Genomic DNA, 23839 nt, shown 5'->3' on the forward strand with positions numbered 1-23839 from the left:
AGCAGGAGCGGATGCAGGACACACAATGGCCCTGATCATGCTCGACCTCAGCGCAGCTTTCGACACTGTAGCTCATTCCATCTTGCTACAGTGTCTTAGTGAGGATGGGGTCGCTGGTCCCGCGCTGCACTGGCTGCAGTCGTTCCTTATAGGAAGATGCTTCAAGGTACAACAAGGGGCTTGTCGATCGGTAGAGATGCCACTAGACCAGGGAGTGCCTCAGGGCTCAGCTTTGAGCCCCACTCTTTTTAATCTGTACATGGCCTCCCTGGCGAAGGTGGTACAGGCATACGGGGTGGAATTGGTATCTTATGCCGACGACACTCAGATGCTGATTTCTCTATCGCAGAACACCGCCAATGCCTCCACCAACTTTAAGGCCTGTATGCAGGCATTAGCTGAGTGGATGGACTCCCACTGCCTAAAGCTCAACGGCTCTAAGACAGAGGTTCTGGTAGTGGGGGGAAAGAGTGACAGCTGGTCGGCCGAGTGGTGGCCTCCATGCCTTGGTCCTACTCCCACAGCTTGTGAGGAGGCTAAGAACTTGGGAGTATGGGTTAACCCCACTCTCTCCTGTGAGGGCCATATAAGGCGTCTTGTGGGCAAGTGTTTCGGGGTACTGAAGACCCTAAACAAAACTTTTGACCTGCTACCCCTAGAGGCCAGAAGGACGTTGACGCAGGCACTGGTGACCTCTCGGTTGGACTATGGAAACATTCTGTTCCTTGGGTCCACCGAGGGTAGCCTTGGTCGCCTGCAAGTCATCCAGAATGCCGCTGCCAGATTGGTGCTAAGAAGACCTAGGAGAGCAAATTCTCAGCAGGCACTGGATGCGCTTCACTGGTTGCCAGTGAAGAAACGCGTGCTGTTCAAATGCCTCCTCTTCTGTCATTGTATTGTCTGGGGCAGGTCGCCCGCCTATCTTAGGGACTTAGTCAGCCGCTACGAACCGCCAAGGGCCCTCCGTTCGGAGGGCATTGGGCTGTTGACAGTCCCAAGGGTAAGGAAGGCCAGAATGGGCGGACGATCTTTCTCGCTCCAAGCTGCTCAGCACTGGAACAAACTTCCTCCTGCCCTGAGATTGGAGAGCAGTGAGACGGTGTTTCGGGCTAGGCTCAAAACTCTACTCTATACCTTGTAGGGCTAGGGGTTCTGTAGTGGGTGGTTGTGAGTAGCTCCATTCAGCGCAGGGACACGCCGTGATGGCGTTACTGTGCGCTTTATAAGCTCTTTATTATTATTATTATTATTACTTCCCTTTTCCATATTTTCCTCCTTTGCTCTTTTACTAATTCCTCTTTACTCACTCATCAGTATTGTCGCACTCTATCACTATAAATCACCCACTCTCCCTCGCTAATCTTTGTTTGCTCTTTCTCTCTATTTTTCGTTCACTACCTCTATGTCCTCAGTGCCTCACTCTCCTTGTGTAATGTTCACTTGTGTTTATCTACCTTCTATCATTTCTTTTATAACAACTTCACTGCTCCTCTCTCATCGTTCTTCATCCCATTTCTTTTAGTCTGGTTCCATTACTATCCCTCATTTCCTTTCTTTCAATGTCCTTCTCTTTACTTTCATCACCAAATTATTTTCTCTCAGTACCACTGTTTTAGTGGTCTTCTCCTCTGTTTCCTTTTTTTGCTCCCTTACTCATTTCCTTTGCTTACTCATTGTACTCAACCTCACTCAGTTTTTCTCTTAGTGTGTCTGTCTACTAACATCCTCACTCCATTTCCCTCAATCATTGTATATTATCCTCTCTCCCTTCATCCCTTCACTCTATGACTGTTCTTCACTTACTCTCAGTTATCTTGTATTCCTCATTCTTCTATATGCATCCTTAATTAGACTCTTTTCCGTCTCTGTCATTATCTTTTTACTTACTACTGTTTCCTGACTTAGTTTTGCTAACTCACATTGTTTTAGTATCTTTCTTACCTACAGTTCATTTCTCTGTTCTTCTCTTCCTCTCTGTCAGTGAATCTATATGCGTTACTCTTACTAATTTGCTCTCCTTCTATTTCTTTTTCTCTCTTTTTGTCCTTCTACCTTACTTTATTTCCCTTTCTATGTCCTTCACTCTTACTTTATTTCTAAATACACTGTTATGCTTTTTAATGTCTTCATTTGTATCTTTTAATTTAAAATACATATTTTACTAATTATAACTTATTTTTTCTTATCTCTTTCACAGATACAAAGTGTAGTAAAAAATGTAATTAAAGTTACATTTATTATATGGTAAGTGTGACTAAAAAAATGTAGTTTGTCATCACCCTTTGCTTTAAGCTCACTAATATTTTCTCAACCAACCTCACTCCTGTTCCTTTACTCTGCTTCCCTCACTTATTCTTATTCTCCATTTTTACTCCAATTTCCCTATTTCCCCTCTCATATTCAACTTCTTTCAGTCCCTATTCTTTACTTCACTTACCCTCTGTTCCCTTCCTTTGCTTCTTCACTCATTCTGTTTTTGTTAATTATTTACCTTACTCCTACACACACACCTCATCCCCCTCCCAACACATACACACACCTCTGACATACACCCCACACATACCACACACACCTCATACACCCCCCCACACACACACTCCTCACACACACACACACATTCCATACACACACATACACCCACACACATACCCCCCAGACCCACACACCCCTCACACATATCTCACACACCCTCACCTCCACCCACACCGAAACACCCCACACACCCACACCCACAGACACACCTTACACACCCACACACCGACCTACACCCACTGACTCCCTATAAGTCACACACACTGCATTACTTACCTTTCTTTGCTGTTTAACTCAGACCCATTCAGGCACTGTTTCCTTTACTCTCTCTGTCCTTTCTCTTTGTCACTCCCCATGTCTTATCCTAATTCAATTTTTCACCCTCTTTCACCCCTCTTTTCTTACACTCACTGCTCTTTTTTCACCCTCCCTCACCGTTGTTCATTTATCTCGGTTCCGTCACTACCCTTTATTCCCTATTTTTTACTGTCCTTTCTTTTTCTTTCAACACCCACTCACATTCTCCCACTATTTCTACTTTAGTCTTCTTCCTCTCTCTTCCCTTCTTTCGCTCCCTTATTCATTTTACTTTTCTCACTTTCACCCTATTACACCTTCTCTGTTTTTTACTATGTAATAAACAATCCCTCTGTGTTTCTCCCTCTAGTTCTCTTTCTCTTAACATTACTCTCTTTGTGTTCTTCCCTCATGCTAACTCCTTCATGAATTTTATTTTTATTTTTTTTGGGTGCGCGCCCCGGTACGCGTACCCTGAGAAAAAAAAAATTGACAGAGATTCTTTAAAAATATAGGTTTATTTTTATAAATTAGAGGTAGTTCTAAAAAGAACTTTTTTTTTCTTCTTTTTGTTATTTTATATTTTTTATAATGTTTTTTGAACATTTTGTACTTTATTTGGCTTTTCTGAACAGTTTTATACCACCAGCAAGGACGACGAGCTTTACGCTCTTTTCACCATAGGAGATGAGCTTACCACAATATATACATGTAATTCGGAAATCCGCAAATCGTTGTTGAATGCAAGGCATCGTCTCCGTTGTCTCTGGTCCCGATTCAGTTGGTTGTTTTCTTTTGCGGGTGGTCATTGAAGATTGGGGAAGGTTTCTCGCCAGTTCCCTCATCTCTGCATTAGAATAGTTGTTTGGATGCTTGCGCATCATGTGTCTAATCATGGTATTATTACCAAAACAATATTTTTTGTTTGGGTTGCCCCTTGAGAGTTCCATGCCACAGATTAGGCAAGTTACCTTGGCCGCATTGACTTTTTTCTTGCCCTCTGGGATTGAAAAAAACTCCCATACAATGTGTGGCCTTGGCTGGTATGGGGTATTGTCTTCAGCCAGCCATCTTCTCCTCTCCTCCACTTCCTCTTCCTCCTCCTCCTTTTCTTGACCACCAATGTACTGTTGTGGTGGTCCTCTTGGTGGTGGTGGTGGTGGTGGTGGTGCAGATGCTCCAGCTGCTGCTGCTACTGTAGCCATTTTAAAGTACAAAATAATTCTCTTTGTTGTTGAAACAGGTCTTCCTCAGTCAAAGGACAAAGTCAGAATAAGGAAAAAAGGTGTAGTCTTTCATCATTTGGAAAACAGAACTGTTCTTGACCAATGAAAAGTGTTATTTTCAAGTCACATGATCCGGGCTTTCATCATTTGGAAACCAAAACTGATCTGCACCAATGAAAAGTGTTATTTTCAGATCACATGACCCGACGCGCTTACGCTACGCGCCCTGGGGCGCGCCCGGGGATGCATACCCTAAGCGCGTCAGGACGTTGCGCGATCGTATGCGCTCGCGTGCTTCCGGGTGCGCTTACGCAGTGCGTCATATGATGCATCACGAGGTTACACGAAACGTCACGATGTTGTTTTCGTTCGTGAGAATAGCGCTAACGGGACGCTCCCCGGTATGCACCCCGGGGCGCGCCGTAACATTGCGCTTACCCGTGCGTTCACCGGTACGCGCCCCGGGAGTGCCCCAGGGCAAAAAACAAAACAAAAAAAAAACATAATTATGCAATATAAAATTCATTATAAATGTTTTTACTTTTTATACCTATAGAAATTTGCTATTAAAAAACCATTGAAATTCACTGAAAAAACCATAGGTTTCACACCAGTTATAGTTAGGAATTAGCATTTAAAAAACCTATTAAATTATTAAATTCAGTGATGTCATGAGTGATGTCACTGACCATGTAATGAGTGATGTAATATGTGATGTCATCAGCAGTGCATTGCAGGCGCGCAAGTTATAGTGAGTCCAACTAACTATAACGTGGGAATTTCAATGGTTTTATGCGAGTAAAATTTCCAGCTAACTATAACTGGTGTGAAACCTTTGGTTTTTTCAGTGAATTTAATAGGTTTTTTAAATGCTAATTCCTAACTATGGGGGTCATTATGATGGCGGATTTTCCGCATACTCCGGGCCGGCGGAAGCCACCGCCGGCCCGGAGTATGCGGGAAATCCGCCGAGGAGGCCTGAAAGACCCACCGCCAAATCAGGATGGCTGGTGGGTCTCACAATGTGTCCGCCGCTTTTCCGCTGCGGTCGGAAGGCGACCACGGCGGAAAAGCACTAACATGGCTGGCGGTGTCTATCAGACACCGCCAGCCATATTAGGATGTAGGGAAAGTAATGCTTTTCCGCGGCGGCTTTTCCGCCGTGGAAAAGCATACGGACAATCACTTTGGGGACCCGTTGCGGGCCCCCTGGGTGAAGGTTGCGTGGGGGGTGCACATGGGGGGTACCTATGGTACCCCCCTGCCTTTGCGTGCACGAAGCGGCAGGCACCGCGCGGTGCCTGCCGCTTTGTGCATGCAAATGCACAGCTTTCGTTTTTTACATTGCGGCGGGTGCTGCTTCAAGCAGCACCCGCCGCAATGTAAAACATACAGGATGTGACCGCCAGGGTGGCGGTCACATCCTAATTGCCATGGAGGGACCGCTGCTGCCCATGCGGACGGTCCCTCCTACTCAGGGGTGGCGGACGGACGCAAGTCCGTCCGCCATCCTAATCAGCCCCTATAACTGGTGTGAAACCTATGTTTTTTTCAGTGAATATATATATATATATAGATCATGTAGAAGGCATTACGCTGAAAAGCGTCGGCCACAAGATACTTTTTTACTTGTAACTTTGAACTTATAAATAAGCGAATTGGAGACTCCTATGGGACTCCATATGTATTGTATTGTATTGTAATTGCATTTATATAGCACTCACTATCCCTTATGAGGTGTTAAAGCACTTCTTCGGTGAGTAGCATGCTACTCCAGGACCCATAAAAGGTTAGTGGTGAATTAGTATGGTAAAGTATGAAAGCAATTTGGGTGATAAATATGTTAGTCAATTATTTGGATTGAGAAGGATAGTGGAGGGATAGAAGAGGGAAGGATTTAGAGTGTTTTAATGTTTTTATTTTAAGTTCATAGCAGTAGGAGGAGGTTTGGGAGGTGGAGGGGCAAGGGTTTAAGAACGCCTTGTTTGGGAGACCTGCATAGTAAAAGGTATGAGATGATGCAAGGAGGGATAGAGTAGGGAAGAGTCTTGAGAGGCTTATTTTGGGGATCATGTTAATAGTGTAGGGTTTGGGATAGAGGGATAGGGTGAGAAATAGGGTAGTGCATTGGAAAGAGTAGTAGAAAGAAGTTTGAGATTAGTCAGATAATTGAGGTAGAGTATATATTAAAATTGATATAGGGTGAACCTCTGATGTCCGTGTCTGACTAATGTCCAAGTATGATAGTAAAAAACAAACAGAAAGGATGAAAATGGTAAAAATGGTCTGGTAAGTAACGCTGCCATCTTAGAATGATTGATAGGGCTTTATTCAATAGAATGAGTGCCTCTACGAACACAGTAAAGAGGCTTTAATGCTGCAACAACAGGAGGGGTGCACGATTACTGCATAGTGCCCCTGTTGTCCACATGGTATTTGGGGACTGTGCCCTTGACCATGAGCAGCCTGATGGGTTCTCTGGACAGGCAGTACTTGATGGTGATGCTAGAAGACTCTACCATATTTACAGAGGGGAAAACAGTTTTTGCGGCTGATGTGGGAAGGCCCAAGCAGCATGCCAAAGCCCTAATATTGTTAAAGCGCTAAAGGCCAGAGTCTACCTTTTAACTAAAAATGAAAGAGCCATTTATGGTGACTGGTTGTCACCAGAGAAACCTGTAGACTTCACCTAGGAGCCACACTGGTGCTAATTGACCTTCCTAGGAAATCTAAAGTGTGCAAGCTAAGCAAATGATTCATTTTACCATATTATGCCATACTGGATAGCCTGCATCAGGGACACCAGGCAGCACACTTGCGATAGAGGGTCCAGAGGATATGTAACAATGCACTAAAAGGAAGCTAGCAATGGTGGAACATAATGCCAAACAGGGTGAGGAAAGAACGTTTCCCAAAGGCTTTAATACATTTTGGTTTCATGTCTGGGCGTGTGGTAGAGAATGCATTCATTATAGGTTGACCATAATTGTTGACACCAGCATGACTAGGTTCTCAGGTGTGGGTGCTGTGTCAAGAAGTCTGGTTTACATGGGGCTGGACGATTGTGTAGTGCTATCTGGCTGTTCACTAGAAGTCTGGCACAGTGTTCTGCACAAAAAGGATGTCTGTGAAACTAGGGCACATTTTGAGTGACTTCTCAAATCCTCTTCTATTTCATTAAAACAAATTCTGACATGCAGACTGAAACATGCACTTTGAATACCAGCAGCAGACTTCCATGGTGAGCAGTAGCTTTACTACAGTGATCTAATGAGCAACTAGAGTGCTAACATTCCGATTTAATGGCAAATGTGTGACACATCTGAATGCCTTCTTGTTGGAATCAAAGTAAAAAAACTGAAAGTATTTCCTACTGAGGAGACTGTAGTAAATGAGGAAATTAGGAAACTTCATAACAAATTGGTCTCCCATGCTCTCCATGCCACTGGAGTCAAGCGTCGCATACGGTAATGCGCATGTGTCGCGAATGCTCAGGAGCAGGAGTCGCGGACTGGTCGCATACCAATCGTGCACATCACGTAATATTAATCCTTCACGACTGTTCTAAAATGGCGGATAGAATCTGCGCACCCACCGTGATGTGGTCGCTTTGGGTGCGTGACTCAGAAACAAATTTTGAAACATTTTTTTACAAAGAAAATAATATAAATATATTAAAAGAAAAAAATAAAACAAAAAAATAAAACAATATTTCAGTTAGATTTAAAAAAAAATAGTTTTTTTTTTAAAAATGCAGAAAAATATATAATGTTATGTAATGAATAAAATATATATATATATATTTTTTTTTTTAAATCCTCATCTGCCCAACACTCGTTCCATAGATGCAAAGAAAAGAAAAAAAAACACACCAACCACCTCACTGCCTTCGGGAGCAAGGCCCTGATAATTGAGCCGCTTCGCAAACTGGGCAGAACTTATTACGGATTGGCGGGAGATATGTTGCACCTTGTTGATACTCCTCTAGGCAACTTCATGCCTGTTAGGCCAGTAAATAGATATCGGAGTCGGGGCAAACCACTAGACTGAGCCATGGAGTAGATGGGCATAATCATCGGACCTTTGGGGGGGGAAAAAAAAAAAAAAAAAACCCCAACGAGCCGAAAAAAAGGTTTACTTCCAGTCTATCAAGAGTTTCCAAAAGGTGAGGCACTGGGTACTGCAGGATCTAGCCGAATCTTTCTTGGATATTTCATAGAGAGACATTAGCCAGGCGGAGTGTGCGGGAGGGATGGTATCTACCCAGTGTATACATATCAGACGTCTTGCCAGAAGGATAGCATAGAATAAGAAAGACCGCGCAACCCCGATGATGTTCTGATCAAAGCCAAATTTGACTAATGATAGCGTAAGAGGAATGTTGGTCTTGAGAATTGAATCCAGGGTGACTTTAACCTCTTTCCAATAAGCGATTATGTGGGGGCATTCCCAAAACATGTGGATATCTGAGGCTGCTGGAAGTTGACATTTGTTACAGCATTTCCCTTCCTGATATTTAGATAGAAGTAAAGGGGAGAGGTATGCCCGGTGTAAAGTGAACAGGTGGTTTCGTCTCAGCCAGGCGGGTTTGACAAGTCTATACAAAAGAGAAAAGGATTTTATCCACAAATCCTCGTCCAATAACATGATTTCACTTCCCCATAGCTCCGTTGGGAGGTTGAAGTCTCCATCTATCTCCTCCAAGATGGACCAATACCAAAAAGCAACCTCCTTACCTCCTGTCTGTTTTTCGCCTAAGTGCTGTTCTAGGGGGCTGGGTCTCCCGATATTAGAATTTTTCCTAGTTAGTTCTCTGGCCCAACTGCTGATTTGGATGTACTTAAATCTTGACAAGGTTGGCCCTACTTTCTCCTTAAGCTCCTCCCACTCTATCAAGAGGCCTCCAAATACCAGTTCACCCCATCTTGAGAGCCCAGCTTCAATTAGGGGGGCTGCCAGGCAGTCTTGCAAACACAGTGGGAGCCCAGGAGAGTCCCATATCTGAGCATAGTTGGAGAAATATGCCAGCCCCACTCTAAGTTTAATTTGCACCCAGGACTTCAATATTGTTAAAAGAGTCTTAAGCCTCACCTTTTTAAAAAACTTTCGGTCTCCGAACTTAAATAGAAACCCATCTAACGGAAGGTTTGCCCCCACCAGCATTGCCTTAAACAATCTCCCATTTGAAGAATTATCTGGTGACTTCAAGAGCATTCTTGTGTGGGAAAGCTGGAATGCCCACGCATAGTACTGTAAGTCTGGCAGAGCAAGCCCTCCTTTTTCCCTCCTCCTCCTTAATTTTTTTCAGGCCAACCTTGTAGCCTTATTGCCCCAAATGAAGGAATTCATTTCCTGCTGACATTTATGAAGTTGCTTAGAATCAAAAGCCAGAGGGATGGAATTAAAAATAAAAGTCAGTTTCGGGAGGATAGACATTTTCACTATATTAACTTTCCCAAAAATTGACAGTCGAAGACCCGCCCAGGATTTCAATAGGGCCCTACATTCTTGGAAGACCAGATCTAGGTTAGCCTTAGCCAAGGTGTCTGTATCTTGCATGATTTTAACTCCGAGGTAACGATTTGAGGGTGTCACCACAACGCTTGGATTAATAATGTTCCACGTCATGAGCTCAGTCTTCTCAGCGTTAATATCATAACACGATATATGTCCAAATTCTTTGCCCATTTCGACCACTGTGGGAAAGGCAGTTGCTGGGTCACTAGTGTAAATTACTATGTCGTCGGCGTAGAGCCCTACCCTTTTTTCCCAACCTCCATATTCAAATGAGGAGATTCTTGGATCATCCCTAAGAGATTGTGCAAGTGGTTCAATATAGATATTAAAAAGTAGGGGGATAGGGGGCAACCCTGTCTCGTTCCCCTACTAATCTGAAAGGGCTGAGTACATGTACCGTTCACCAAAATATTCGCACTGGGATTAGCATACAAAAGACCTATAGCCCTACAGAAATTAGGCCCAATTGCGAATTTCCTCATGACTTCAGCTAAATATGACCAGTTTACTCTATCGAACGCTTTTGTTGCGTCGAGGGTCATAATGGCCAAGGGAAGGGAGAAAGTTGAGGCGATGTCCACTGCCCCGATTAAATCATAAGTGAGGTCTGAGAGCTGTCTACCTCGAATGAAGCCCTTCTGGTCAGTGTGGATAATTGAGCTAACTTCGCGTCCCAGCCGAGTCGCCAACACCGCCGCAAAGAGCTTATAATCGCTATTCAAAAGTGAAATTGGCCTATAAGAGCCACATTTGGCCAGATCTTTCCCGGGTTTTGGAATCAAGACGATTGTTGCCTCCCCCCATGATTTAGGTGGGGTGGCTCCCTTTACTAAGATATCATTAAAGAGTCTAGTAAGTACTGAAACAATTTCGGGTGCCAAAACCCGAAGTAACTCACCGGGGAGACCGTCGGGGCCAGCCGCCTTACCCCCCTTCACCTTTTTGATAGCTTCGCTCACCTCTATCTCCGAGATTGGTCTGTCAAGCCCGTCACTTTGTTCTGGGGTGAGAGTGGGGAGAATTATCTTCTCTAACCATCTGAGCCTAGTCACCGGGTCGTCCGAGATCTCCTCCTTATATATTTTTTGAAAAAAGTCAAGAAAAGCTTCCCCGATGTCTATGGTGGAAGTTCTTTCATTAGTCTCCCCCTCTACACTAATAAGTTTGATGTTTTTTTGGCCTGGTCAGATTTGATTTTCCAGGCTAGGACTTTGCCCGAGGATTCTCCGTATTCAAAGTTTGAAAGTTTGCTTGCTGCCCATCTCTTTGCGACCCTCTCTTGGAGGATATTTTCTAGCTTCCCCTTTAATTCCTTCCGTTGTTTCTTCTCTTCATTAGTACCAGTTCCGGAACTGATACGTTGGTCAAAGAGAGCAATTTCCTGTTCTATGTTGGTGATCTTTGCCCTGAACACTTTCCCTCGATGAGAGGCCCTGTTGGTGATATAACCTCGTAAATTTGCTTTATAAGCCTCCCACACAATATCCAGCTGGCTTTATTAATGTCCATAAAAAACTTAGTTTCTTGAATAAGGAGGTCAGTTTCCTCTTCCTCTAAAAGAATAGTACGGTCAAATGACCAAGACGTGTGTGGGATTAGCTGACCTGATTTTAAAGAAAAAAAGATGGCCGACTGATCTGATAGATGCGAGGGCAAGTAAACTAGTTCCTCCAGGGGATCTCTTAATGAATAGCTGAATAGGGCATAATCGATTCTAGACTTATGGTTATATTTGTAGTTATGATAAGATGTACCGAGTGCGTTACCCGCTCTCTCCCTCCACGGGGCTGCTAATCCAAGTGTTGACATGATCACCCTAAGCGTTAGCCTGGATTTCTCATAAGTAAATGCCCTAGAGTTGGGGGATTTGTCCAATTTAGGATTTAGTACTAAATTGAAATCTCCCATCCAAATTATTGGATCATGGGTTATTAATAGGTGGCTCTGGATTTTATGCAGGTATGAGGGGTCGTCCTGATTAGGGCCATAATAACCCACCAAGTTGTACGGTCTGCCCTCTAAACTTACTTTAGCATATAGCCACCTACCGCTGAGATCTTCTTCATGATCTATAATCTGCGCTCTGACTTGCCTTTTAAAAATGATAAGGATGCCCCGAATATTAGCATTGTGGTTAGTACATATAAAACTATCAACCCATCTAACATTCCTCAACATATCCTTCACTTCTTGCTGAAGAAGATGTGTTTCCTGGATGACAATGACCTGCGCTGGGGAGTCCCTCAAATACTGTAATATTCTATGCCTCCTCCCCCTTACACGCAGGCCATTGACATTCCAGGACAACATTTTTATCCCCAGCATCTAATGTCGTTCCCCCTCAACCAACTCATCAGATCGATAAAGAGTACACTACTCCCAAGGCAGATTGAATGAGACTGAATTGCGTTTAGTGAGGATTGTAAATTTAGAACGATGTCTGACACATGAAGAATTTTTGCGATTTTACCCCTACCCCCCCCCTGGAAAACCCTCCCTTACTTGACCTGGCCGGTGATGCCAGATTTGTCTCTCTGAGGAGCCCCCCCCCGCCCGGCCCTGTTACGTGTTGTTGATATGAAAGGTGTAATCCGACAGAGCCAAGGTTAATATTTTTGGAGGAGTCTCAGAGGAAAAATATCCTGTACGAAGAAGTGCAAAAAGTGGTAAAAGTAGAAGTAAATAGACCTCGGAGAATTCTTCCCATTCTTAAAGCTTCACCTATGAGTCCCCCCCCCCTATTCCCGACCCGTAGCATTGCTTTTTTTCTTTTTGATTTTTTTTATCTTTCTTTTTCTTTTTTTTTTTTCTTTAACTTTCTTTCTTTTTTTTTTTTTTAAACACCCACCCGTGATTTTATTTTACTTTTTTTTACTTTTTTTTTTTGGTTATGCTCCTACTATACAAGCTATCAAATGGAGTTATCAAATGGAGTTGTCAAGATTGAGTTCACTAATCTAAAACGATGATACTGTCGTCGACACGAACAAGCAGCAACTATAAGGTACTATAAAGTACTAAGGGGAAGGATGTTATAGGGAGCTTAATCTCATGATCTCTTAATCTCTTAGTCTCTTAGTCACTATCGGGCTCCCTGCTCATGATCTCTTATAGAGGCTAGGAGTTCATCTGCCTCCAGAGGGGAACGGATGTTATGCATTTTATTATTATACATGACCCTCAGGAAGGCAGGAAACCTCATCTGAACAGTGGCCCCCAGACCCCTGAATTTCTCCATTCTCTGGCCTAGCTCCCACTGTCTGTCGAGGGTTGTTTTAGACAGATCGGACCTAACAACAAATGAGAAATCTGGGGCTTTTAAAGATGTAGCTTTAAGCGCCAAGTTTAATATTTTCTCCTTGGTGGAGTAGGTTAGAAAGTTCACTAGAATCTTTCTGGGTTTTGATCTCCCCGAGTTTAGGCAAAATGGGTCTCTGTGGGCTCGCTGAATATCCCTCTCCAACTCTTCAACAGATTCCTCTGAATTCAGGGTCTCTTTGAGCAAAGAGGCAATGCATTTTTTCATTTCTCCCCCCTCCTTTCCTTCTGGGACCTTCAGGAGTCTAATATTGTTTCTCCGTGAGTAGTTTTCCAAAGACTCCACTCTTTCCTTTGTTACGTCTCCGTCGCGTCTTAGACATTGTATCTTTTCCTCTGCGAATTCCAATTTAGCTTTTAATTTGCCAACGGTACTTTCTAGAGTATCTGTCCTCTCGGCAAGCAGGTCTACTCTCTTGTCAAGGGCGTAGAACGCTGCTTTGATCTCGTGCTGGTTGCGTTTGGATTCAGCAAATCCACTCTTGATCTCATGTAGGAGTATCTCCAGAGATATCCCTTTCCGAGTTTCACAATCTGAGGGTACCGGCTCATCGTTATTCCCACTGGCAAGTAAATTTAGAGACCCTAGCTCCTCTGAAATATTATCAGCAGATTCCGAGACCGCCAGGATTGGGGAGGCGGTTCCTTGGGTATTATCTAGGCCACTCATCCCTTTATCTTGAGGGCTATTCTCCCCGCTCTACACGTGACTTCTAGGACCTGTGGCAATACCTTGAAGAATGTCCTAAGCGAGGGGGTAAGTCGCACAGCGCTACTGTAAGTATTTCTGAGGTTTTTTTTGGCCCCAAGCTTAGGGTCAGAAACCCGGGGAATAATGGCAGTGTGTTTGCCGGTAAAAACAAAAATGGACGCCCCTGGAGTACCCTCCTTAGTAATACCTTCTACTTCGTTCACTGCGCTAAAACCCGGCCCATGATCAATAACAGTGTCTATAACGGTGTCTGCAGTGTCTATAACCCTTGATTCGCCGAGCCCAGCCTCAGTAATACCTTTGGCACCCCCACGCCCGGTCACCTTACTTAAAAGATGGTCAGGATCGCGATCACAGCTGATGTCCACTGCACGTTCTGCTCCTTCCTCCGTTGCAGACCTTACCTCAGGTTTAAGTTTAAGGCGACGTGTCCGTGACTTTGGTTTGTCTGTGCGAGGGGGCTCAATCCCCGGTCGCGTTGCCTTTGGTGGATCAAGGTAGCCTCCCTTCAACGCAACCGAGCCCTTCTGGGCTAAATGAAAGCTGCCGCTGCCTCCGAGGTTTCCACGAGCCGCCGCCCTGCGGCTCCGTCGCAGCTCCATGGCTGCCTCGGCCCACCGCGGAAGAGAGGTGGGAGGTAGGACCCCGAAGCCACACATCCGCCGGAAATATTTATAAATAAACAGTTAAAAAACTGTAGAAAATCTGTACAAAAAAATAGGTATAACTACTATTACACTTAAAAATTGGCATTTAAAAGAAAATTGAAATTCACTGAAAAAAACATAGTTTTCAGAGACGTTATAGTTAGAAATCAGCATTTTAAAAACCTTAGAAATTTGCAGAAAAAACCATAGGTTTCAGGGATGTTATAGTTAGCTGGACATTTCAATCGTACAAAACCATAGAAATTCCTCTGTTATAGTTAGTTCTGCTAACTATAACCCACGCGCCCGCAATGCACTGCTGATGATGTCACATATTACATCATTTATGACATGGTCAGTGACATCACTGATGACATCCCAAATGACATCACTGATGACATCATCCACGTGACAATCTGATACACCTCATCATACATTAGTATAACCTTTCTTCACTCACTGTAAAATACAGAGTACCACATTTGAAACCATTGACATACCAATACCAGTTACTACATACCCACTCACTGATTCCTAAGTCTACACACACAACTACCCTTTCAACAACAGAATCACTTATACATTTAGTCACTAATTGATATACACTATCAAATGCACTTATACACATATATAGACATTGACACATCAGCAGTCAACTTCGTCAGTTATGCAGTCATCCTACTCACTCATGAAAAAACGTTATCACACTTATATTTACTCACTTACACAAGTATGCACAGAATACCTCATTTATTTAAACACATAGTAACTCATAGTTAATATGTTAAAAAATCACCATTACAATTATACACGCATTCATATAGTTACTCTCACAATCACTGACTCTTACATATACTTATAATGCAACATGTAATACAACAACAGAGACAGTGATGCACACATTCACATAGTTTAGTTACTAATCCATGTATTAAGTGAGACACTTTTAATTATTCACTTAAACAGACAGTCAGACAGCTACTAAATCCTCCATCCAGACAGTTATATATCCAGTCAATCTTCAATACAGATTGGTATATATATAATACATATTTAGATTTCAAACTAAACCACATTCGCTGGATGATGTCATCAGTGATGTCATTTGAGATGTTATCAGTGATGTCATCAGTGTTGTCACTGACCATGTCATGAATGATGTAATATGTGACATCATCAGCGGTGCATTACGGGCGAGCGAGTTATAGTTAGCAGATCTAATTATAACGGAGGAATTTCTATGGTTTTGTAAGAGTGAAATGTCCAGCCAACTTTAACACCCCAGAAACCTATGTTTTTTTCTGTGAATATATATATATATATATATATATATATATATATATATATATATATATATATATATATATTACCTACTGGTGGTCGCCAGTAGGTAGTTATAGTTAAAACCTAGTTTCCATAGGAAATCAGCAACATTCTATTGGGAATAACTTTGGCGCCGGTGGACGAATCTTCGCGAATCTCTCCAAGAAAATGGCCTGCTCAGCTCCGCTCCTTCCCTGAAAGTTTGGGGGTGATTTGTCAAGTGGGGGCCGAGAAAAAAGTTAGAGTTCTGTTCACAGATGGGCCTTTTTGTTAACTGGTGTAAATCCGTTCAGTAGTTCCTGAGAAAATCAAAAGTAAAATCAAAACTATATATTGGAGGTGTTACGGTAAGCTTAGGTAAGCTTAATGTACTCTGTACCTTCCTGAGCACGAGCTGAATGCTAATTGGCTGTCAACTGTCTGTCAACACTCCAAACCAGAAACTTTTGGCAGCCATCTTGTGCCTCGGTAGACTGAGGCACAAGAAAGCAGAAAAACAAATGTGTAGAACGCAAAAAGGGGGCAGGGTAGAAACACCCTGACCCCCTAGGCCTATTCAAGGGGTCCCACAAGGAGCCCCCCAATTTTATTTTGACAAAAATCGCGGGGTACGAGTGCCGTACGAGTACCGTATGAAAACAGTAAGCTTACTGTAAGCCTACTGTACTCTGTACCTTCCCGAGCACGAGCTGAATGCTAATTAGCTGTCAACTGTCTGTCAACACTCCAAACCAGAAAGTGTTGGCAGCCATCTTGTGCCTCGGTAGACTGAGGCACAAGAAGCAGAAAAACAAAGGTGTAGAACGCAAAAAGGGGGCAGGGTAGAAACACCCTGACCCCCTAGGCCTGCTCAGGGGGTCCCACAAGGACCCCCAAGGCCCCCCCAATTTTATTTTGACAAAAATCACGGGGTACGCGTACCGTACGAGTACGGTAAGCTTACTGTAAGCTTACTGTACTCTGTACCTTCCCGAGCATGAGCTAAATGTTAATTGGCTGTCAACTGTCTGTCAACACTCCAAACCAGAAAGTGTTGGTAGCCATCTTGTGCCTCGGTAGACTGAGGCACAAGAAAGCAGAAAAACAAACGTGTAGAACTCAAAAAGGGGCAGGGTAGAAACACCCTGACCCCCTAGGCCTACTCATGGGGTCCCACAAGGACCCCCAAGGCACCCACCAATTTTTTTTTCACAAAAATCGTGGGGTACAAGTACCGTTCGAGTACTGTACGCATACCTTTCCGAGTACGAGCTGCATGCTCATTGGCTGTGAACACTCCAAACCAGGAAGTGTTGGCAGCCATCTTGTGCTCAGTAGACCGAGGCACAAGAAAACAGAAAAACAAACGTGTAGAACGCAAAAAGGGGGCAGGGTAGAAACAGTTTGACCCCTAGGCCTGCACAGGTACCCCAAATTTTGTTTTTAAAAAACCCGGTCTGCTTTTTTCCAAATTACCCCCAGGGGGACCAAATCCTGGTGGCATAGTGAAAAAGAAGTGTGGGGGGGCCCAATCCCCCCCACATTGCCCCGGGGACCACCACCCCCCGGGAAAAGCAACGCAGCCCCCCGGCACATACTGTAGGTTCCAGGTGGGCTAGTGGGCCACCATGGACCCACAGTATGCAAGGGGAATTGGTTCCCTCTCTGCAAACGCGGCAGGGGGCTATGTTGCAGAGTGGTGTAAAAAGGGGCGTGGCCTCATTACACCTCTCTGCAATGCAGCCCCCTGGCACATACTGGAGGTTCCTGGTGGGCTAGTTGGCCCCCATGGACCCCCAGTATGAAAGGGGAATTAGTTCCCCCTCTTCAAACGCACCCGGGGGCTGCGTTGCAGAGAGGTGTAAAGAGGGAAGTGGCCTCAATATACCTCTCTGCAATGCAGCCCCCCTGGTGCATAGTGGAGATTTCTGGTGGGCTAGTTGGCCCCCAGAGACCCCAGTATGCAAGGGAAATAAGTACCCCCTCTGCAAATGCGCCCGGGGGCTGCGTTGCAGAGAGGTGTAAAAAGGGGCATGGCCTCATTACACGTCTCTGCAACGCAGCCTCCTGGCGCATACTGGAGGTTCCCGGTGGGCTAGTTGGGCCCCAGGGACCCCCAGTATGCAAGGGGACTTAATCCCCAACTTGGAACACTCTACAGGGTGTGTTAGCACAGTGGTGAAGGTAGGGGCGGGGCTTGATGTGATGTGAGTGCAAACATGCCCTGAGGCGTGTTTTAAGTTGGGGAATTAATTCCTGTTCAATCCAGAGGTCCCCTAGGAGGGCAACTAGTCCAACAGGTATCTCCAGTAAGCACCATGGAGCTGTGTTGCAGAGTGTTGTAAAAAGGGGGGGTGCCCTTTGAATGACTCTCTGCAACACAGCTGCCTGGCGCATACTGGAGGTACCTGGTGGGCTAGTTGGCTTGTGGTATATAAATAAATAATACCGGATCTAGGTTTTACTGGACATAGTAATAACAGATAGCTCAATAAATAAGAGTCAAGATTCGAGGTAGTAGGAGTTTGCAGGTTTAATACAGCATAAAGGACAAGAACAGGACAACCTGCACGTGAATAGGATGGCAGAGCCCGGCAGGGGGGACAGGGAATGAGCTGGCGTGGCCCGGCAGCTGCCGGGGCTGGATCTGGGATGAGCGCGCTAACTTTAATAACAGTACACAAGCATATATACTAAAACAGTTGCAATTGCAATACATACAATAGGCGGAGCAGTGGGTGTGGTCAATAGCAGTCGCGAAAGATAAGGGTGAAAGTGGGTGTAACAGGAGGCGTATACATAGACATGTGATGTAAACGTAACAGAATATGTCATAAATGGGGCGGAAACATGGAGGGGGCTACCTAAGGAGCCGGGACCTCTAACCTAATGGTGCGCGCAAACTGACAATGACGCGTTACTAGGAGAAGCTGGGGGCTATGAACTCTGTGCTAGGAACAGAGACTGAAGTCTGGAGAGTCAGGGCGACATGTACCTAAACACTATCTAGTATCTGATGTTTAGAGAACATGTTGATAGAATCCAGAAGTTATCGGGGTAAAGGCTAACAGACTCTAAGACTGGTGCATGCATTATTCTACATGTAGTGCGTGATGAAGAATATTAAATGACCATAAATACATATTTCTCTTACATGGAGACGTAAAGGCTAGACGATGACGGAAACTATTGATGCGATTCAGTAGCTTGAGGAATGCAGAGAAGGAGGGCTGGACTGATAACTAGAATCATAACATACTCTTGGCAGACTGGAGGCAGAGCCAGGCCGAGCCGGGCACTGCGAGGCATGAAAGTAAGCTAAGGGTCAGGGATACAGGTGGGGGCTGTATCGCTCCTCAGCGAGGGCTCAGGAGACAGGAGCTGAATCTGGTGTCCGGGCCCTTTTGAGGCCTAGAAACGGGGACTTTTCAATGAAATAACGTGCACACTGGGAAACGTGGCAACGTAACTTTACATAGGCCTGATATTCGTAGTATTCACGAGAACTGGAAACTGGCATACTAGGGATGGACACAACTGTAATTGCGTCTTTAATCGATCATGGGGAATACATATGCATATCAATCATGCACACATAACATAAGATGGGGAACACGTAGGGACACAAAACATGGCAAAATTTACTTTTCCACATTCCCTCCTTGTCACTACGTTTCCATCAGGAAACATCAATATTCATGATACCATCTACCATTTCATACAGTATCATTTGCTCGTCTCGAATTTTCTTGGAACGGGATTTAGAACGGGACTTGGGACTAGGAATACAAGAGGTAGCACACATGCCACAAATCGCAGGGCCACATTGTATACAGAGGCAGCAACTGAATATGATCGCTACTGCAATACCTAGAAAAGACAAGACTTTCCATCCCCAAGCGGAAATTATATTCCAGAACCAACCGGACCATGTCCAGGTGCCTGGATCTTGGTGTAACATATGGGCAATTTTATGTAGTCTGGTTATAGCTGAATAAACAGACGGCGCGTTATTTGGAATGAAAATGCAGCAACTAGATCCGATGACTCTACATGCCCCGCCCCTATCAGCCAGTATGACGTCAAGGACAATTCTCATAAAGGATTGTTCTTCGGTTAAGTTACTCAGAGCGGAAGTAGTCTCAATCACTACTGCTTCAAGTGTTCTGGTTAATCTACGTATCAGTTTACTATTCACGACAGTACCTAAATAGGGAAATACACCTTTATTGATATCTATGTATTGTTCTAGAGCAGTTTCAGTATAATCGACAATCGGGAGGTCTCTCTTGTGTCTAGTATGTACTAGGTGGGAATTCCTATGATAGTCAGGTGGGGCTAGGAAAACTGGTGGCAGTAGGAATGCAATGTAACAGGTTCCCTCCCAATCGAGGGGCAGACGAACATATGCGGTCTGACCACAAACAAAATAAGAATGACGTGAAGCTTTAAAAATAGGTTTCCTACTGTCACTATATTTGACAATAGTAGTACAATCACTATGTCCTACATGTACGGAACCATTCTTTCTGACACATAATTCGCCTTTAACTGGTAGTACTGACATAGCAGGTAAGTCTGGAGTAGTATCAGACTGAACATTCAGGACCATGAAATTCGAAGAATAATTACCTAAATTATAAACTTCATTTTCTAGATCTAACCCTGTTCTGTGGGGAAGACCTTGCTTGTCTGGAAAACATGTATTGTTAAGAAGAGACATATCTGTTGAGGATGACGTTAACGTGGACCATGCTCCACATGAACCATTATGTGAAAATGGATAAGGAAAGAGTGGCAGAACTCCCTTTGGTGTCTGGAAAGGGGGGAGTCGACCACACACCCAACAATTAGTGGCATTGCTGGTCTGGTGTGAATAATGTAACATGCGGATAAAGGAATTATTACGCATAGCAAGACGGTAAGATAGTTCATGAGGAGGCAGATCACTAAACGTGTGCTCTACTGTAGCATTAGAAGACTTATTTACATGAGAAACTGGAAAACACAAATAAAATGCATAACCTGTGCAGGTAATCATAAGGCTGAAAAACAATATGAAACTTAGAAAAACGATACATCGGATTGAGTTTTGACTAACTCTCTCACTATGGGGGTCTATTTTATACATGTCAGAAACCGGTCTAACCGTTTCACCTAGGGGAGGACTTAGACAATCAAACTGGCTGACTTATTTTACTAGACCTTAATTTTAGCTTATACTCCTGTTGCGGAGTTTTCTCTAACAGGGAGGGTTCAGTATCATTGTCTTTTGCGGGACAGTCCTTAAGAATAGTACTTTGGCAGTCTTTCAAATCCTCGGAAATGTTCTTAGAAACAGGCTTTAGTCCGTAAAATTTCTTCACATGAGACAAATGGACCCAGCCCTTCCTGCCTTCCAGCTTGACGGCAGTACGGGTGGCCAGGAGGACCTGTCGTGGCTCCTTCCAGCGAGGCTCCAGCGGACTTGAACGATCAAAGTTCCTCACAAGAACCAAACTTCCGGGAACGATTTCATGCGGTGCCACCTCGGTATTGTCTGGAAATGCGGCGGCAACCTGTGAACGACAAGAGTGTAGGGCAGACATCAAGGAAGCTAGGTAATCTGTCAGCATATTACTTGAAACATCGGTAATACTTCGGGGTCTAGGTGTACCCCACATATTAGGGGGGCGGCCAAATACGACCTCATACGGGGACAGACCTGATCTGGAATGTGCGACCATGCGCATATAAAACAAAGCGACTGGCAGAGCTACTAGCCAGTCTACACCTTTTTCTTGACATATTTTGGCAATACGGATTTTCAGGGTCTGGTTATGTCTCTCTACGAGACCGGCTGCTTCTGGATGGCGTACACAATGGAACTTCCACTGGTACCCTAACAAAAGGGAAACGTGTTTCATCAATTCAGATGAGAATGGCTGGCCGTTATCAGAATATACGACCCTAGGGAGTCCATAACGGGGGAAGAACTCACGAACCAACTGCTTGGCAGTGGTCGCGGCTGTGTAATCTGGGACTGGATATGCCTCTGTCCACCTGGACAAAGCGCATACAACTACAAGGACATACTTGAAACCTCGACATCGCTCCATCTGAATATAATCCATCTGGAGGACTTCAAAAGGGTGGTCAGGGGGCTGGAATCCACCTTGTTCCACCGGGACACTTTTACCTGGATTAAACTGGCAACATATCATACAAGTACGGACTTTCTGCTTGGCTGCAGCTCGTAAATGCTTGTTGAACCAAATGTTCTGGATACTGTCTAACATAGCTTTTTCTCCTAAATGTGCTGGACTATGTGCGGTATTGATGATGACTTGAACCATAGAATCGGGGAGAAACCATGTGGCTCTACCCTTCGTTACCCATCCCTGATCTGTCTGGACCCCTCCTTGTTCGGACCATTTCTTGATTTCATCGGGAGTAGCATGTAACTGGATATCTATGACATCTTGAGTAGGGTCCTTAACTGTCATACAGATAGTCGGATCTGGAGTATGTGTCTGTGTCGGATTAACTGAAATGTCTGGAGTCTGTGCTGTAAGCTTGGCTGTGCGATCTGCTAGATCATTACCCTGGGAAATAATGTCAGTAACTTTCGTATGTGCTTTGCATTTCATGATAGCAATAGATGTCGGTAAATGTATAGCATCTAACAGAGCTTGAATAAGGAGACCATGCTGAATCTTGGTTCCATGAGAAGTCATGAAACCTCTCTCCTGCCAGAGCACTCCGAAGTCGTGTACAACTCCAAATGCGTAACGTGAATCTGTGTAAACATTAACTTTCAGGTTCTTGGCGTGTATGCAGGCTTGTGTCAGAGCAACTAGCTCTGCTGCTTGAGCAGACAGGGTGTCAATACGGTGTGTTTCTATAACTTCAGTGTCAGTAGTCACTGCATACGCGGCTACTAGTTCTCCTGTACTTGTTCTCATACATGAACCATCCACATAAAGTGTCAGGTCGGGATCTGGTAATGGAATATCTGTCAGATCTTGTCTTGGCTTAGTCATAATATTAACTACTTCCACACAGTCGTGTGTGGCAGGATTCGAATTAACTGACGGTAACAGTGTAGCAGGATTTAGAACGTTGCAGCGTCTGATTTCTATGTGTGGCTGGAACAGTGTCAATTCATAACCTGTTAAACGTGCAATTGTCAAGTGCTGAGTCTGGGTTCGGTTTAAAAGAACTTCCACGGAGTGTGGAACTTGTACTGTCAAGGAATGTCCTAATACTATGGAATCACTTTGTCTGATTGCTAGTGCTGTGGCTGCAACTGACTTGAGGCACGCAGGCAAAGCCTGGGCTACTGGATCTAATGTGCTCGAAAAATAAGCACAGGGCTTGTATTGTCCTGCTTGATCTTGTGTGAGAACAGATAATGCTGTACCTTCACGTTCTGTGACGAAAAGTGTAAAAGGCTTACTGTAGTTCGGTGTAGCTAGAACAGGAGCTTGGCATAAGGCTTTCTTTAACTCATTGAAACTAAGTGTATGTTCAGATGACCAAGGGAGGACAGTCGATACGGCTGCCTCCTGTGTCGTTAACTGTATCAGTGGTTTAGCTAGAAATGCATACTGAGGAATCCATTGTCTACAATAAGAAGTAAGGCCGATAAAAGCACGTACCTCCTTCTGGGTCTTGGGCTGAGGAAGACTCGCTATTAACTGGATACGGTCTGGTGTCAACTGCCTACCCCACTTGGACAGTAAGTGGCCTAAGTAGATCACTTGCTGGACACAGAATTGAAGCTTCGAAGGGGACACCTTGTGCCCCATCTCGGCAAGGAAATACAAGACTGTAAGTGATGCTCGCTCGCAAGCACGTTCAGAACGGGCTGTGATCAGTAGATCATCGACATACTGGAGCAGGACAGTGTCTTTTGGCATGTGAATGTTGTCTAGTTGTCTCTTAAGTGCTTGACTGTAAATGCTAGGACTTTCTGTGAAACCTTGAGGAGCTCGTGTGAACATATAGCTTCTTCCATTTAAACAAAATCCGAAAAGAAACTGGCTGTCTGGATGAATGGGGACACTGAAAAACGCGTTCTTGAGGTCTATGACTGAAAAAAATGTTGCCTCAGAATCAATGGCTGTCAATAGGGAAGAAATATCTGGGACAACTGGGTACTGGGGAATAATACATTTATTGAGTTCTCGTAGGTCAATCACTAATCGATATACTGGGGGTGCATTTGGATCAGTACGTTTCATGACTGGAATGATCGGAGAATTACATACATTGGAGTCAGTTTCTACAACTACTCCTTGAGCAAT

This window comes from Lissotriton helveticus, chromosome 8 (assembly GCF_964261635.1).
Source record: "Lissotriton helveticus chromosome 8, aLisHel1.1, whole genome shotgun sequence".
In the NCBI taxonomy this organism is placed as follows: domain Eukaryota; kingdom Metazoa; phylum Chordata; class Amphibia; order Caudata; family Salamandridae; genus Lissotriton; species Lissotriton helveticus.